The sequence below is a fragment of the Herpailurus yagouaroundi genome, unplaced genomic scaffold (genome assembly GCF_014898765.1).
Source record: "Herpailurus yagouaroundi ecotype Mexico unplaced genomic scaffold, PumYag 196, whole genome shotgun sequence".
Taxonomy (NCBI): Eukaryota; Metazoa; Chordata; class Mammalia; order Carnivora; family Felidae; genus Herpailurus; species Herpailurus yagouaroundi.
The window spans coordinates 17,447,169-17,464,011 of record NW_024412427.1 but is presented as its reverse complement, the minus strand read 5'-3'; the positions used below and the strand labels follow the sequence as shown (position 1 = coordinate 17,464,011).

The 16,843-nt window shown below is 46.5% G+C and overlaps 1 long non-coding RNA gene across 3 annotated transcripts in view; it reads right to left on the bottom strand.

The window, feature by feature from the left end:
- LOC121012447 (uncharacterized) overlaps positions 1-16,843 on the bottom strand; it is a 79,722-nt gene that overhangs the window by 37,825 nt on the left and 25,054 nt on the right. For 2 of the 3 annotated variants that reach the window (XR_005782112.1, XR_005782114.1), the window contains 2 exons: positions 13,686-13,759; positions 12,965-13,053 (listed from right to left, as the gene is read on the bottom strand). This is a non-coding gene — a long non-coding RNA (uncharacterized LOC121012447). Of the gene's footprint in view, positions 1-10,120; positions 10,923-12,964; positions 13,054-13,685; positions 13,760-16,843 lie in introns of those variants that run through there. The other variant, XR_005782113.1, reaches the window with a different exon arrangement.

The window sequence follows — 16,843 nt, the reverse complement described above, 5'->3', positions numbered from 1 at the left end:
CCTAAAACTGCCAAACTATCAAAATGTTGTGTGTGATAAAATTTCTGTGACTATGGGCTTTGTACCCAGTCTGTTGTTGGGAATTTGAAGAAATTGGCAGGAAGTCTCTGGACTCTCAGAAGCCATAAAATTGGCGATTCCAGCCACTTATACCCAGATACCCCCATAGCAGGGCCCCTTCCCTGCTAACATCAGAATTCTAAAATACATTTATTCAAGTGTTTTACACGGGCAGCTTATCTCCTCACCAAACTGGTGGGTCTCTTGAAGACAGAGATGACTTTAAACTATTTAGACCCTCAGAGACTTACTCAAGCTCCATACAGAGCCCTCAAACTGAACCTGATTGCATTAGATTAACTTAGATTCTATAATGCTCATCGAAACTTTGGCTTAAATTCTAGTTCCTTCATTATCTTAGTTTGGAGTCTCCCAAAAGCAGACCCTGAGACAAGAATTGCCATGGAAGTGGTTTATTTGGGAAGTGATGTCAGACAGCACCAAGAAAGGAGTGGGAAAGTAAGACAAAGCAGGGAAGGCTGCCCATGCAGGGGACATCATGAGCAGGTCACCACAGTGAAAAACTAGGAGCTCACTTCAGCTGGAGAGTTCTTAGCGACTGTATCGAGCACACATCAGAGCGTCCCACATAAGGGAGAGGAAGCTAGAGTGTTTATCCACCAACTCTCATCTGTCATTAGTTCAGGGCTACTCACAGGACTCCTAAGCTCCAGCATTCCAGCCTGCCTTATATAAGGCAATTCCAAAAACTGGGGAACATCCTCAAACAGTCTCAAGTGCTTATAGCAAGAAGCTTTAGGAGGGAAAGGGAATAGTGAGTGCCAAAGGGATAACACGGGGAGGGCATCAATAGCAATTGCAAAACTAATTTTCTTCCTCTTTTAAGTGATAAAGACAATGCTGGCTTACAGAAAAACTAAAAAGAATGGTTGCATCAATTCTCTCTCTCTCTCTCTCTCTCTCATATTTTCTCCCTGTTTCCATGTTGTTGGCTTTCTTTGGTATTGGCTTCACTCTGAGCATCTCTTCATGTCTTCGTGGGTCAATGGCAATAAGACCATAAGAACAACTCCAATCTAACATCATTTGATGTCATCCTCACATTCAGAAATCCCAGAAGAAAGAGATTTGCTTTCCCAAAGCCTTCCATAAACATCTCTTTGGACCAGGCTGAGTCATTTGCCCATGCCTAAGAGGGGCCATAGGAATGAAATAAGGTCGTTTGAAAGTCCAGGACTGTGGACCCACCCAAGAGCCTTAGAGGTTCGATTTCACTCCACAATAACAACATAAACAATGTGAGGAATCAAAGGCCTATAAAGGGGTAGACATTTGCTCAAAATCACACAGCCACTATGGGCAATCAATAAGAGAATGACGGACCACCCAATAGAAAAATGGGCCAAAGTTTTGAACAGGCTTGTTTTGAACAAGCCCTTCAATAAAGAGGATAACCAAATGGTCAATAAACATATGAGGTGCCCAAACCCATCAGTCATAAGGGAAATGAAAATTAAAACCATAATATCATATCATTACACAACCATTATGATGGCAAGGATGAAAAATACAAAAAGTACCAAGTATTAGCAAGAATACAGAGCAATTGGAAATCTCATACATTGCTAGTAAGAGTGAGGTTGCTGAAAACGTTTTGGAAAACTACTTTGTATTAGCTACAAATGCTAAATGCATGCCTATTCTATGGCCCAGCAATCCCATTCCTTGGAGCATGTGTAATAGAAATGCAAACATATATCCATCAAGACATGCACAAGAATGCCATAGCAGCTTTATTCATAGTAGCTAAAAACTGGAAATGAATCACACATCCTTCAAAGGCAGAATGAACAAATAAACCATGGTATACCATAAAATGAAATACAGTACGGCAATGAAAAAGAATGGCCTGTTGTTGCACACAATGTGGATAAATCTCACATACACAATGTTGAGGGGGAAATGACAGACATAAAAGAATATGCACTGAATAATTCCATTCATATGAGTTTCAAGAACAAGCAAAATTAATCTACGCTATTAAAAGTTAGGATAGGGGCACCTAGGTGGCTCAGCTGGCTTAGTGTCCAATTCTTGCTTTTGGCTCAGATCATGATCTCATGCTTCATGGGATCGAGCCTTGCATTTGGCTCTGTGCTGACAGCATGGAGCCTGCTTGGTATTCTCTCTCTCCCTCTCTCTCCCTCTCTCTCTATCTGCCCCTCCCCAACTCATGCATGCTCTTTCTCTCTCTCAAAGTAAATAAATAAACTTAAAAAAAAAAGTCAGGGTAGTGGTTACCCTTGAGGAGGTAGTGACTGGGAAGAGAGCACAAGGTGGGGGGGGTTTGGAGGTGCTAATCATATTCTGTTTCTCTGAGTGCTGGTTACACGGGTGAGTTCAGTTTGTGAAAATTCATCAAGGAGCAGTACACTTTTGTCCACTCTTGAGAATGTATGGTAGAATTCAATTTTCTTTAATTTCATGACAGACAAAAAATTATCCATCTTGTTAATTAAAGAACTGCAATTAAAAAAACCAAGGCCTTTCTGTCCCAATCAGAAGGTTTTCTACCAAACAAACTCTTCAGCACACATTCAGGGTCCCCTTTAACCGGTTCCCAACAAAGCTGATTGCTTCTCTCTTTCACTTTATTGGAGAATGGAGTCCCGTTGCCTCTCTTATCCTTACCCATGTATGAAGGTAGCTTCCCAGCCTGGCCTGGATCTTTCCCTTGGCGGCTTGTACCACCCTCCCTGCTCTGGGTGGGAGATAGCTGCCAGGATTCCAGCCTCCCTTTTCACCAGCTCTTTCTCTTCTGGAATTTCCTTGAGCCAAATGTTCTTTGAGTCTTTGGCTGGCCTTGCTGAGCTCCTTCCAACTCCTGTTTAATTCCTTCAATGGGTAAAAGTGTTCCAGATTCAGGATGAACAGATGGATGCATGAAAAATGAAATTCACATAGTCATGAAAGCCTTTGGTCCTCATTGCCAAGGTCAGATTATAGAATCCCCTAGAATCCAGGTCATAGTAGACCCTCTACCCCCATAGGAAATTTGAGATCATGTGCCCTCAGGGCTCCAGCTGTGGGTGGGCTACACTCAGGGACCCACTCTGTCTTTGCTGGTCTCCTTGAGGTGATAGTATGTTTCTGGAACAATATGTGAAATTGGACTTACAAGTTAGTCTAATGGCTGGGGTGGGAAAAAGCAGCCTATGGCCAGTATCAGGTGTTCTCTGAGGCCGGGACTGGAGGTAAGTCTGAGATGGGTCAGAGGTCCATCCATAGCCCCAGGGGGTAGGTCATAACCACCAACTCAAGTTTCCCTCAGTGAGGAACAGATCAAGCTCTGTGTCAAGACAAAGGTATGCAGATGCCCTGGCAAAAGATACCCAAGCAGCCACCCTGACTCAGAAAGAAGATGTGGGTTTTGGCTGGCAATAGTGGTACTTTCTCCCAATATCCAAACTACTTTGTAGTAAACTTTCAAGTCAAGGCACGTCTTTTGGCAATACTCAGGACTTAACAAGCTTCAGGGTCACCCCAAGTTCATTTCAATCTCTTTCTTCTTTAGCAAAGAGCTTACCCTGAGAAACCCTGCTTCCCAGGCCCACCTGACCCTTCCCTTGACCTCAGACCTACCTCCAAGTGCATCCCCTCAGGCCCTCAACACTCATTGTCTCCCAGCTCTCATCATGAGCACAGTGAACCCCAACGATCTCAGAAGGCTTCAGAAAACGTATACCCACAGGTTCTCATGTCGAGGCCATCTACATAGTTTGGGTGACCCTGGACACACTCTCTGAAATAAGGATTCAAGTGCAAGTTTAATCTGGGAAGAAGTGACAGCAGGAAACACTCGCAGGAGAGTTCAGAACTGAAGAAAGAGAGAAAGAATCCCTCCAAATGGGTTATATTATCCAGCAAGTTACCACCGTAGGCTTCTGGAGCTACCCCCATTGTGGAGGCATGGGAGGTCATGCAGAACACCCTTCAGAGTTACCTCAACTGAGGGTGAGGAAACTGTCGAGGTGTCTTTCCTGCTCTGTGGCTCTCGGACACTTCTTGATTGTCCTATACACAGGCCACATGCGCTCCCCAGCCGGAGAAGGAAGTCCTGGGGCAGAGTCACAATGTTCACCATAAGCAGCTTTTAGGGTGCAGAGTGAATGCTGCACGGATGTGGGCACCAGCAGCATCCGCTAAGGTCCTCATAATCATATTGCCACCATCCCTCACGCCAGTGATCACAGAGGACTGATCAAGCACTTGGCCCTATGTATGGCTGTGCCATGGGGACAGAGAAGAAACTCGGGCCCCAGCCTTGGGCAGACAAAGTTCACACCTGCAGCAAGAGCCAACGTCTAACCAGATGGCCAATAGCCCCTGGTCTGACATATGACCTTTACGAACATGCGCTACGTAAGAACAAGTGTAGGAAGAAGAGGAAGAACAGGAGCAGGGGTGCATCTACAAGTTGGCCTTGAGTAATGCACAGAACTGCACTGGCAGAAGGAGGAGAGTAGGCCTGCAGGGTCAGAAGGGGTGAGGGGGTGAGCAAGGCTGGGAACGAGGGTACAGCTAGCTGTGCGTAGGGCTGGCAAGGTAGGTCCAAAGCAATTTAGTCCAGCAGCCAACTATCCGTTAGCTCCCTCTGTGCCCGTGGTGTGGAAAGCAGGAATGTTGGTTTGATTAATTATGCATTCTGCTGTGGTTATCATTATTTATGGATTAGAGGGTAAAGAATCATCAGGCAGTGCCAAAACAGCAAGAATTCAGGAAGTTAGCTCGGATGAAATAAGTGATTAGGGATCCATGGAAGCTGGCTGGGCAGGGGAGTGGCCTGATGAAAGAGTTATTCACATTTGTGGCTGTGCCTTCACCAGGAGGAAAGCAGGTGTCTTCCGGGGCCTCTATATTCCTAGTAGAGCATCTCCTTCCGTCCTCCAGAGAGCACTCCCTTCAGCCCATCCTGCATGTCTACCTGAGGGCACTGTCTGATGGGGGAGGGGCTCTCCTGGGCATAGAGCATGCCAAAAGTGCCCCGGGGTTAGCTCCTCAACGGCAGCCCTCACCCAGTGAGGGAGGGCATTGGGGAGCAGTGCTCCAGCCACCTCCCCCCTCAGGGGGATATTCGAGCAGAAGCCCCCAGCAAGACAGGGTTTCCTGAGGGCCCCCACCAACCCATTAATGCCCTCCACTGGTGTTTTCTCCCTTCCCGGTCTCACCACCCCACTCCTCAGAGTGACTCCTGCCAGAGTCCCCCAAATAACCCCCAAACAACTATCTCAAATAACCCCCTCGGATCCAAATTGTTGTCTCAGGGTCAGGTCACGATACATAGCACGAGACAGAGAAAACATGTGTATGGCACTTACATATGAGAATTGCAAGTAGAAATGTTTAATAATCTTTCTCTGGATCTGAGGGGGCTGGCAGGGAACTTGAGAACAGGAGAAGGGGGGCTGAAGGCAGAGAACTCTGGGGGGTAGGTCAAATATTTTGTTTTCTCTTTTTGATGAAGCAACGGTGGTAAAATCAACTCAACAGTTATTCATAAACCACCATGTTAAGGGAAGAGCGTCTTAAACAGATCACTTAAACTGTCCAGGGCACCCAACCAGCCTGCTCATTGAGGCAGAGCATAAGTGCCAGACGGAGATACAGCACCTGTCCTGGTTCCGTCTGTCCTCAGACTCCCATCCTGTCTCCCGGGCACCCATCCCCATTCATGCAGTCGCTCAGCTCCCTAACCACGACGCCAGGGAAAGCGACACTAACAGTGTCCTATTGATAACCCCCACTTGCACTGCCACACCCCACACCCAGCTGCTAGCACCCACCTGTTTCCTGGCCACTGGAGTCCGCTGTGCTGCCTGTAGCACCGGCTAGACACGCCAAACGCCCCAGGATCGGCTCTCAGCCACGACTGGAGTTGGTGGCTGGCGATGCAGCAATCCCCTCAGCTGGGGTAACCTTGAGACATGCACTCTACCCTGCTTCCCAGGGCTTCCTGTAGAGCTGAGCCCCACTGTCCTCCACAGTAACAGACTGAAAACACCTCCTGCAGTGGGCTGACTTCCCTTCTCTGTCTCATTTCCTGCTCCCTAGCCAGTGTTTCCTGGGATCACCTCCCAAGTAAGGTACTTGAACTCTCTCTCATGCTTGCCTGGCTCCTGCTTCTTGGGGAACCCAGCTCAAGGTGAGAGCAGGCAGGTTCCCCTCTTCCCTCTGAGTCTGTAGTCCAGGGAATAATATCTTCTGTCCTCTCAAATGAGGGTGCCTGGGACAAGATAGGTTCACTCAACACTTAAACACAGTAAGAGAACTGTCAACATTCACTTCATGATGACAAAAGTTCAAAGCTCACTAGGGGAACGTCATAGCTATCACTTTTCAAGTGCTTAATACAAGTCAGTTCACCTCCTTTGAACTGGATGACCAGCCAGTGAGGTGGGATTTATTATCCCAATTCACAGATGAAGATACTGAGGTTCAGAGAGTTTTAGGAACTTGCTCAAGGTCACAGAAGAAGTGATGGTGCCAGGATTTAAATCCCATTTGACCCCAAACTCTGTTCTTATACCCCTATGCAAAACTCTTTCCAAATAAAAAAGCATCATCTTTATATCCGGTGTTGGTTGTATATTGAATTGGGGGCAGGGGGGAACTACCTCTTTTTACCTTGGAAACCCCTGTTTAACTTCAACATTCAGCTCAGGTTTCACTTCATCATGGAAGCGCTCTCTGCCCCCTCCCCAGTAAGGCTGGGCTAAATGCTCAGGCCCCCACTGGACCCCATGCGCATGCCTCAAACCCTGCTGTGATTCTCCATTTACTTTGCTGCCTACACTCACCTCCCTGCCCAGCTTGAAATGGCTTCAGGAAAGTTCCCAACCGCATGTGCCCAAAGGCCTGGGGCCCCTCAGGATACCAAGAAGCAAGAGTAATAATAACAACAAAAACAACAACTCAATAAACAAAGAAGTGACTATCGTGAGGATACAATGTCTCCCTACACATCTCTGTCAAAAGAAAAAGAGAGTGTCATTTAGTCAACATGCCCCCTTAGCTTTTCTGGGGCTTGTTTTCCTCCTCTGGTCTCAGTGACCCCCACAGCCTTCCACTTCTGACAAGGGGTGCTTCTAGGGGTGTCCTAGGCCTGCTGGGCATCTCAGGGGAGACAAGGAGTGTAAGATCTCCTTCAGGAACTTATCCTAAAGCTCTTAGACATGGCCCAAATGACAGTATGGGCCCAGGTGCCAAATGGATTCAGACTGGGGGAAGCTAGAAAAAGAAGGAATCAGAGCCATGTCTCTGTCTTCCCCTGTGATGAGAATACCTGTGAATGGTCAGGGATGGGGTGGATACTGGCAGGGGGTGAGGAAATGGGAATAGGAAGAGGGCCAGGCTAGGGTGTGAGATCAACCAAAGTGCCAGGGGGGTAACTTTGGATCAGTACCGCAGGAGGTCACATCAGGGACAGGGGAGCTGGGATATTGATACCTCGGTCAGTCATTAGTTAAAAGCTGCCCTCGGCGTGTAAATTTCCCACTTACTCGCAGTCACAAGGAAGGTTCCAGCATGAGGGAGCCTGGGAAATGTAGTTCTCTACAACCTAGAGCAGAGACCGGTGAAGGAAGAGAAATGAGTCTGTGAGCAAACCAATGAGAGGCGTGCCAGCTGACCTAGGGGACTCAGTCTGAGACTCATAATGCTTGAAATGTTGTTCCCAATTTCTATTTCATGATTTCAAAAAGATAACTCAAAGCTGGCCAATGAATTCTCAGGATTTCCTGAATTTCAAGCCTGGTTATAAGATTCCAACACAAATGTCACCCTCCACAACAGGACAGCTAGCTCGGCCAGGTGGCATGCACCCGGGAACTTCCAGCCCTGGAATTTTCAGTTCTCTGAAGTCTCAAGGCCTGGCTTCTTGCCACTGCAAAGGAGACCAGGACGAGGTGTTTTGTGTGGAGACACAGCTAGAAGTTGTGGCTGATTATTGAAGAAAAACCAGGTTAGACTGCCTTTGTGGTGACAGAAAAGTGGGCCTTGCTAAAGCTTTTCTAAAAATGATTATAAGCAAAGACATGTCTGGGTTTCCCCTAAGATTTTTCGGAATATCAGTCTCCTAGGATGCAAAGCAACCCAGTGTCTACACACGAACAGCATGCTGGGATGAGAAGAGCTGAGGGGGAGAGGTCACTCTGGAGAATGACAGCAGGACACCGGTGAAAGGCAGGGACTCCCGATACATCCACAGGGTCTCTGATCATTCCCCCTGCAGGGATTCCCCCCCCCCCACCTGGTGCCTTCGAGCAAACAGAGACCCCCTTCATTCACCTCCAAATCTTGCTCAACCCGAAACGCCGGGCCAAATGTAGGGCATTTCCCCCACCTCCCGTCAGGCCTCAGAGGTCCCAAAGCTGCCAACTTCTCTGCCACACATCCTCACCCAGTCCCGTTCATTAAGAATTGACCCGTTAAGAGTTGTGTGTCTCCCTCTCTCTCTGCCCCTCCCCCACTCATGTTCTCTCTCCCTCTCTCTCTCTCTCTCAAGAATAAACATTGAAAAAAACAACAACAAGAATTGACCCAGACTCTAAGCACTCCTTCCATCCTCCTCACCATTAAAATATAGTGATCCAGGAGACAGTGACCTGTAAACTCTGTTACTAGGATGTTTCAGTTTCCTGGAGCTGCAGGACCAAAGCCAAAGCAATGATGCGGTAATGGCAAGACCTCAAGCATGTGATGAGCCAATGGGAGAGATCTGGGGGGGGGGTGGAGGAAGCCTCTCTGGAATTATCAGTCACCAGGACCAGGGGTTCTAGGACTGGAAGAGCGTAGGAAGTACAGCTCCTTTTTTTTTTTTTTTTTTTTTAATGTTTTTATTTATTTTTGAGACAGAGAGAGACAGAGCATGAGCAGGGGAGGGGCAGACAGAGAGGGAGACACAGAATCTGAAGCAGGTTCCAGGCTGTGAGCTGTCATCACAGAGCCTGACGGAGATCATGACCTGAGCTGAAGTCGGACGCCTAACCGACTGAGCCACCAAGGTGCCCCCAGCTCCCTTTTTAAGCTCCCACAAGCTCTCTGGACCCAGCACAAATGTCGCCCAGACACATCAAGTTATAGATGCTGAATCAGAAGGCTCTGCAATAGGGAGATATGGGATGGGGACCAGATGTCCAACATCAGTGCCAGCTGGGCAACCAGTAATTAGTGTGAAAATTCCCTTTCCTCAGTTCTTAGTGACTTTTTATTCAGATTAAAATCAAGTCAAGGCCCGATGCAAGAATATCTCTTTATAATCCCAGAGCAAGCAACTCCCTCTAAAGGAATAGCCAGAAAAAAAATGATTATCTTCATGTTCTGCTTGCAAGGCACATGAATGTCTGAGCTCTGAATGCTCCTTCACTGAACAAGCAAAGGGCACAGATAAACTGTACCTTGAACCACAAGCCATGGCTGTGAGAGTCCCTAGACTGGTTTGGGATGGCCCATATCAGTGCCCACACTATTACCAGCAGAGGCAACAACGTAGGGTATTTTCCTCAGCACCATCACCTCCACCCATCCTGATGGAGTCTTCTCGTCCATCATCACCACCTTGGTGAGCTTCACCATCTTCTTCCCCTTTATAATGACCAACATCAACACCAAGTCCAGTTCAGTGTCCTCTCCTCTGGGCAACTTTCCCAGCCATCTTTTCAGACACAATTTGTTGTTCCTTCCTCAGTGACCGCCCCCCCCCCCACCCCAAGATGGCATACTCCTGTGGAGTATGACTTGTGGGTCAGTCTCTCCTATCAGCCTGTGAGCTTTTCAGACACTGAACTGATTTTCAGTCTTTGTTTCTCTAACATCCAGCAAGTGCCTAGAATACACAATAAAAGATTGAGAGGACATTTCAACAATAGGGTGCTTAGTTCTGCTTCCAACTTCCACTTGCCTGGTCTACACAGCTCTAAGTGAACTCATCCCTTCCTCCCTACAGCCCCCCCTACAGCTGCGGGCCTCAGAAGAATCGTTGTGCTCATAGGTCCCCTCTTCTGCGTCTTCCCACCCCCCCCACCCCCGGCAAGTGGCCAGTTCAAGAGTTACTGGAGAAGAAAGGGCAGCCATCGGTGGTATTCGAGAATAAACACCAACAAGACTTGATAGGCATAGAAAATGGCAATGATCTCAAACGAGGCTGCTGCCGCTGACCGACAGGACAGTCCAAAAGAGACCTGAGGACAGGAGGGAGGGAGGGATGAATTCAGTGAAGGACAAGATGTCTATAGGAGGTCAGCAGTGTTTAGCGGGAGATTCTGGAAGATCAATGGAAATACAGGACACAAACCTACGGGAAGTGGTGTACCTGAAGCTGGGCATGGAGAATTTGGAGTTCCCCCACGCTGAGGTGAAAACTAAGGGCGTACAAGATCATCCATCCGAGAGGCCCAAGGACAAGACAGGGTAAAGAGCAAAGAAGAACAATCAGCCCAAGGCTGGGCTTTGGACGCACTATCATGTATTGAGGGCAGGCCATGGGGTGAGGACTCCGGGAATAAGTTGGCCTAACAGGGCCATATTTGAGCCTGAAGCAAAAGGGAAAATCAGCCATGCGGATCCTGCCTTTATTTAACATTTTAATATTCTATTCATCGTGGATTTTTGGATTTCCATTCTTTTAATATTTCATGAAAATGTTATCTTGAGAGATAGGATCGAATGGAGCCGTCCAGCAATGTCCTCCTCAAGGAAAAAAAAAGAGACCTGTGGCAGCTGAGTCCCGTGGCCAGAGCCCAAGCACTGGATTCCACCGGCCAGGATCAAATCCTGGCTCTGACATCTCTTAGGTGCATGATCTCAGGCAAGGCACTTCTCTTCCCTATACTTGGCATCCTCACCTGAAAAAGAAAACCTTCCTCGTGAGGCTATCACAGTGCCTGCCTTACATAGTGATCCCTGAAGAGTTGTCTGCACCCCCGGTCCTTAAGGTGCTAAGGAGGGAAATGAATAGGCTGGACAATGGAGGAGATGCTAGGAGTGATGAGTCCAGGGAGGACAAAGAGGCAGTGCAGCCTGGAAACCAGGCGCCTTCTTCTCCACATCTGACAGATGGACAGAGCCAGACAGAACTGGAACACTGCATCCACTGTCCGCATTTTATATGTTGCATTACACTCTATTTTTTAATATCTGTGACTTCCTTCCATTTGTGTGGGGGATGGAGAATGAAAACCTTCCCACAAGGCAGGAAAGGCCCAGTGCTTAGAGCAAGCTGGAGCCTGGCCGCTATCTGACCCAGTCCGTTCTCCCTCCCCTGTCCTCCGGAAGCATTGTCACAGACCCTTTGATCAGTGCCCTCACGGTGACAATGCACAGCCGCTGTGTGGCTCCCGGAGGACTGGGGACAGTCTGGGGTGGGGAGGGGGCTCTGCCATAATTTCCTTCCCAAACCTTTTTTTTTTTTTCTTTTTTTTTTTTTTTTTCAGAAGCCTGTAACTCCCCAGCATGTTTTTCCCTGGTGGAAAATGTCCATGTTTGGTGTCTGCCCAAAGGAGAATCTCTATGGAAAGTTTGAGAAAGATTCCCTCTGGCTGGGAATGTGAAAAAAAGCCCGTGCCTTTCCCATTTGGAAAAAAAAAGGAAAGAACATACTTGAGACGTGGTTATTTTTGTCTCAGATTCAGAAGGAACTGACTTGGACAGTGCTCACTTGGCCTGCATTCCCATCGCTTTGTTGGTAAAGGCAGATAAACTAAGCCACACGGAGGTGATGCCGACCCCCAAATGCTCATGTCTCCTCTCAAGAATCTTTTTTGTTTTGCCCTTTTATTAGATACAGCCCACAAATAACAAAGTGTGCAACTCTTAGGAATCTTACGTCTACAGCTTGATGAATTCTTACATGGGCGTATAACCATATAACCACCGCCCAGATCAAGATATATAAAACATTTCATGGGGCGCCTGGGTGGTTCAGTGAGTTAAGCATCTGACTCTTGATTTCAGCTCAGGTCACGATCTCATAGCTGTGAGATTGAGCCCCGCGTTGGGCTCTGCACTGAGCCTGGAGCCTGCTTGGGGTTCTCTCTGTCCCTCTCTCTCTGCCTCTCTCTCTCTCTCTCGTTCTCGCTCTCAAAATAAATAAATAAACATTGTTTTGAAAGCTATAAAACATTTCCAGTACCCCAGAAGTCAGCCACTTCCTTCCAGCCACTTCCCAGTCAACATTCTCACTCTAAAGCTAAGCAGTTAGTTTCGCTTATTCTTAAATTCCATGGAAATGGAATCATCCAGTATGTATGCTTGACTTGTCATTTCATTCACTCAACATAATGTCTATGAGATTCATTCATGCAATCACATATCATATCAGTCTGCTAGGGCAGCCGTGACGAAATACCACAGACTCAAGGGCTTAAACAACAGAAATGTATTTTCTCACAGTTCTGGAGGCTGGAAGTCCAAGATCAAGGTGAAGCTTCTCTCCTTGGCTTGTAGACCGCGTCTTCTCCCTATGTCTTCACGCGGTCTTCCCTCTGTGCGTGTCTGTGTCCCAATTTCCTCTTCTTACAAGGACACCAGTCATATAGGTTTAGGGGCTATCCTGATGAGCTCATTTTACCTTAATTGCCTCTTTAAAGACCCAATCTCCAAAGACAGTCACATGACATACCAGGGTATAGGACTTCAACGTACAAATTTGGGGAGGGGAACACAGGTCAACCCATAATACATATTATACTGAATGTTTGGGGAGTTTCTTCTATTGCTGAATTAGATCCCACTGTGTGATTCTACCACAACTTATTTATTCATTCTTTTATATCAATAGATACTGGAATTATTTCCTGCTGGGGACTATTGCAAACACTGCTGCCATCGACATCTCTAGTACATGTCTTTTAATGAACATAGGCACTCATGTCTGGTGCATACGTACCCGGGCGTTCAGTTGCTGCGTCATAAAGTATGGGTGTGAGTAGCTTCAGCAGACACTGCCAGACGGTTTTCCAGCGTGGTTATAAAAGGCTTCACAAATTTAAGAAACAAAACAGATGAACATAGGGGAAAGGAAGCAAAAATAGGATGAAAGCGAGGGAGGCAAACCTTAAAAGACTCTTAAGTGCAGAGACTAAACAGCGCTGCTAGATGGGGTGTTGGGTGGGTGGGGGGATGGGCTACATGGGTGACGGGCATTAAGGAGGGCACTTGCTGGGATGAGCACTGGGTGTTATATTTAAGTGTTGAATCACTAGATTCTACTCCTGAAATCATTATTGCACTGTATGTTAACCCATTTGGATTTAAATTTGAAAAAATAGAAATAAAGGGGCGCCTGAGTGGCTCAGCTGGTCGGGCATCTGACTTCAGCTCAGGTCATGATCTCGCAGTTTGTGAGTTCAAGCCCCGCCTCGGGCTCTGTGCTGACAGCTCTGAGCCTGGAGCCGGCTTCGGATTCTGTGTCTCCCTCTCCCTCCACCCTTCCCCCACTCACACTCTGCCTCTCTCTTTCTTAAAAATAAACACACATTAAAAAAATTGGAATACAAATAAAATATAAATAAATAAAATGAAAAGACTACATATTGTATGATTTCATGTATATGAAATGTCCAGAATAGACAAATACACAAGGCAAATTAATGGTTGTGGTAGCTTACCTAGGGCTGAGGGCAGGGGCTGGAGAGTGACTGATAATAGGTGCGGGGTTTCTTTTCGGAGTGATGAAAACATCCTAAAATTAGATGGTGATAGTTGCATAACTCTGTGAATGTACCAAATAAAAACTTCTCTTGTGTGCTTTAAGTTGTATAACATGTGAATAACATCTCAATAAAACTTGAGATGCAAAAAAAAAGAAAAAAAGCTCCACACCTTTGCCAACGCCGGTATTAACACACCCTTTTATTTTAGCCTCTCAGAGAATCTTAAAAATCAACTTTCAAAGCAAGTTCAGCTGCAAAATCTATGCTCCTGGGAATCAGGGAGTGCATTTGCCCTACATATGTGTGGATAACCCCGATTTCTCTTGTGCCTAGAGCTCTGGTCTCCTGCCTCCACCCGACTCCTGCTCAGGAGTCTTGGGAGTTTTAGTGGGATGTGTCCCCAGTTGGGACTGGCACAGCACAAGATCTGGGGGAAGCCTAAGGCCAGTGAGTAACTGACTGAGGGAGAAGGAGAAGGAGACGAAAGCAACGAGCAAAATGCAATTTAAAGAGTCGTTTCTGGCCACCTGGGGAACGAAGGCTGTGTTTGCACCACAGAGAGAGCTTCAAAGAGCCCCTGCAAGACCGTCTGTTTCCTCACTGACAGTTGCAGCCAGCCTTTCGTGAAAAGGAAATCCTCAGAATCCCTCACATCCGGGAGCACGAGGAGGCTTCTCCGAGAACACCCTTCAAAACAATGGTCACCCTGAAGGTGCTGGATTCAGGACGGACCTTCCATCCACCTCCCCCAACCCCCCCTGCCTATTCCCTCCCCTACCTTGCCTGCCCTAGTGCTGGAAACTGCCACAGAGCAGCAGTCCCCTACATTACAGCATTTGCTTTCCTGGTGTCTTCAAACCTCCCAAGACCGTCCAGTCAGAGAAAGACAAATAACCATATGATTTCACTCATATGTGGAACTTAAGAAAAAATAAATAAATGAGCAAAGGGGAAAGAGAGAGAGAGAGAGAGAGAGAGAGAGAGAGAGAGAGAGAAATCAAGAGAGAGACTCTTAACTGGAGAGAACCAACTGCTGGTTACCAGAAGAGAGGTGGCAGGGGGGTGGCAGGGTGGGTAAAACAGGTGATGGGGACTGGGTGACGCACTGGGTGATGCACTGGGTGACGTATGGAAGTGTCGAATCTCTATATCATATGTTTGAAACTCATATAACACGGTATGTTAACTAACTGGAATTAAAGTAAAAACTTATTTAAAGAAACACACACTCTGAAGACCACCTAGAACTGAAGGGAACAGGAAGATAACCATGTCTTGTCCCAACATGCGAGCCTGGACCCTCAGAACGGGCAGGAAAAACATAAAGCGAATCCTTATCTTACTCCTTGGACCAAAATAAAATCCAGTCGAAGCAAATATTTAAGTGTAGAAAAGAAACCATGAAAGTATTCGGAGGCAAGAAATTAGTAAATGTGCTTATAATCCTGGACTGCAAAGTCCTTTCTAAATAAGATAAAAACCCAGAAACCATTAAGGAAATGATTGCTACCTACAACCACATAAAACTTAAAATTGTTTGAGGGATGAAAAATACCATCCAGAAAGGCAAACGATAAACAGCAGGTGGAGGGTGAAACTTGCAACCCATCTGTCAAAGGCTAATTTTCTGAAATCACACACACAAAAAACTTTTTTGTATTCATTAGAAAGGGCCTAACAATCCCACAGGGGGAAAAAAAAAAAAAATGGAGGAAAGGATGAAAACAGGAGGTCACAAAAGAAGAAATCCAGATGTCCAATATACATAAGAAAAAAACGCTCCACCTTAATCATAAATAAGTAAATGCAAGTTGAAACTGTAAGATACCTTTTCAAAACTGATCGTACTGTCAGGATTACAAACAGGTAACAGCAGCCATTTAGTGAGAGTTTGGGGAAACAGGCATGTGTGTGCACTATTCGTGGGCACGTGCACTGACGGAGCCTTTCTGCAGGACGACCATTCTCTACCTATTTGATCTGTTATTGTCACGTTCTTTTGCAAGATGGCTGCCTCTGCTCTAGGTACCATCCACATTTGAGGCCAGAAGAAGATAGAAGATTTAATGCTAGGGAATGCGCCTCTCCTGCCTGTCTCTTACACTCATTGGCCAGAACTGTGTCACATGAGACCGCTCCACCATCCAGTTACAAGAGTTTCTGGGAAAGTGAGTATCTAGCTAAAAAGAAACATATTACCACGATTGCCTTAGCCGACCATGATTTGCCTTTAGAGGCTGAGCACCTTACCACCCTACATAAACTCCTCAACAGGGATTATCTGGGTGATAATATTTTATTATAACAATCAATTATTTTAATTCCAATTATAAAAGTGCTTTCAATGAATGGGTAAATAAATCATCAAACAAGCTAGAGATATGGCCATCTTGCTGGCTTTATTGAGAGCCAAGGATAGATGGTAATACATATTTTGGTGACTTCAGGTGGGGCAGTTTAGAGGATCTGCCATGGCAGAAGATGGAATAGTAATTCTCTCACAGGCACTGGGTCTGCTTTAAGCTCCCAGACCACTCCCAAAAAGCCACTGATGGAACCCAGAATGTAGCCATGTCTTGATCGTTTTGGACTCTCTCATCATTCAGGAAACTGGGGACTCCCCCCGGGACTCAGGGAAGTTGCTTTGTCTAAGGTGCTGACAGACAGGTGGGTTCTACTTAGCCCAAGTATCACTAGCGTCCCTGCCAGAGAAAAGAGTAATTCCACAAAATGCCCTGAATCCTAGCAGGATCTGCGTTCCTGCAAGGCTCTCCCGTTTTCTGCCAGATGGCTCTTCACCTTAGTCAGGTTCAGTCCCCCCACTAGTTAAATGGGTCAAGGGGATCCATCATCTCTAAGACCCTTTCCAGGTCTGTAGGGCAGCAGTTCTAAATAAATACTCTCCCTGCACCAGAGCCTCTATGGGGTTCACTATGGGAGATCCTGGAGGTCCAACCCACTGGGACTCAAACCCTAGCTCCTCCCATACAAGCTCTAGAAGCCTTAAGCAAGTTATTGAACCCCTCTGAATTCATTTACTCATCTCAATAAAAAAAGAAAGAAGAAAGAAAGAAAGAAAGAAAGAAAGAAAGAAAGAAAGAAAGAAAGAAAGA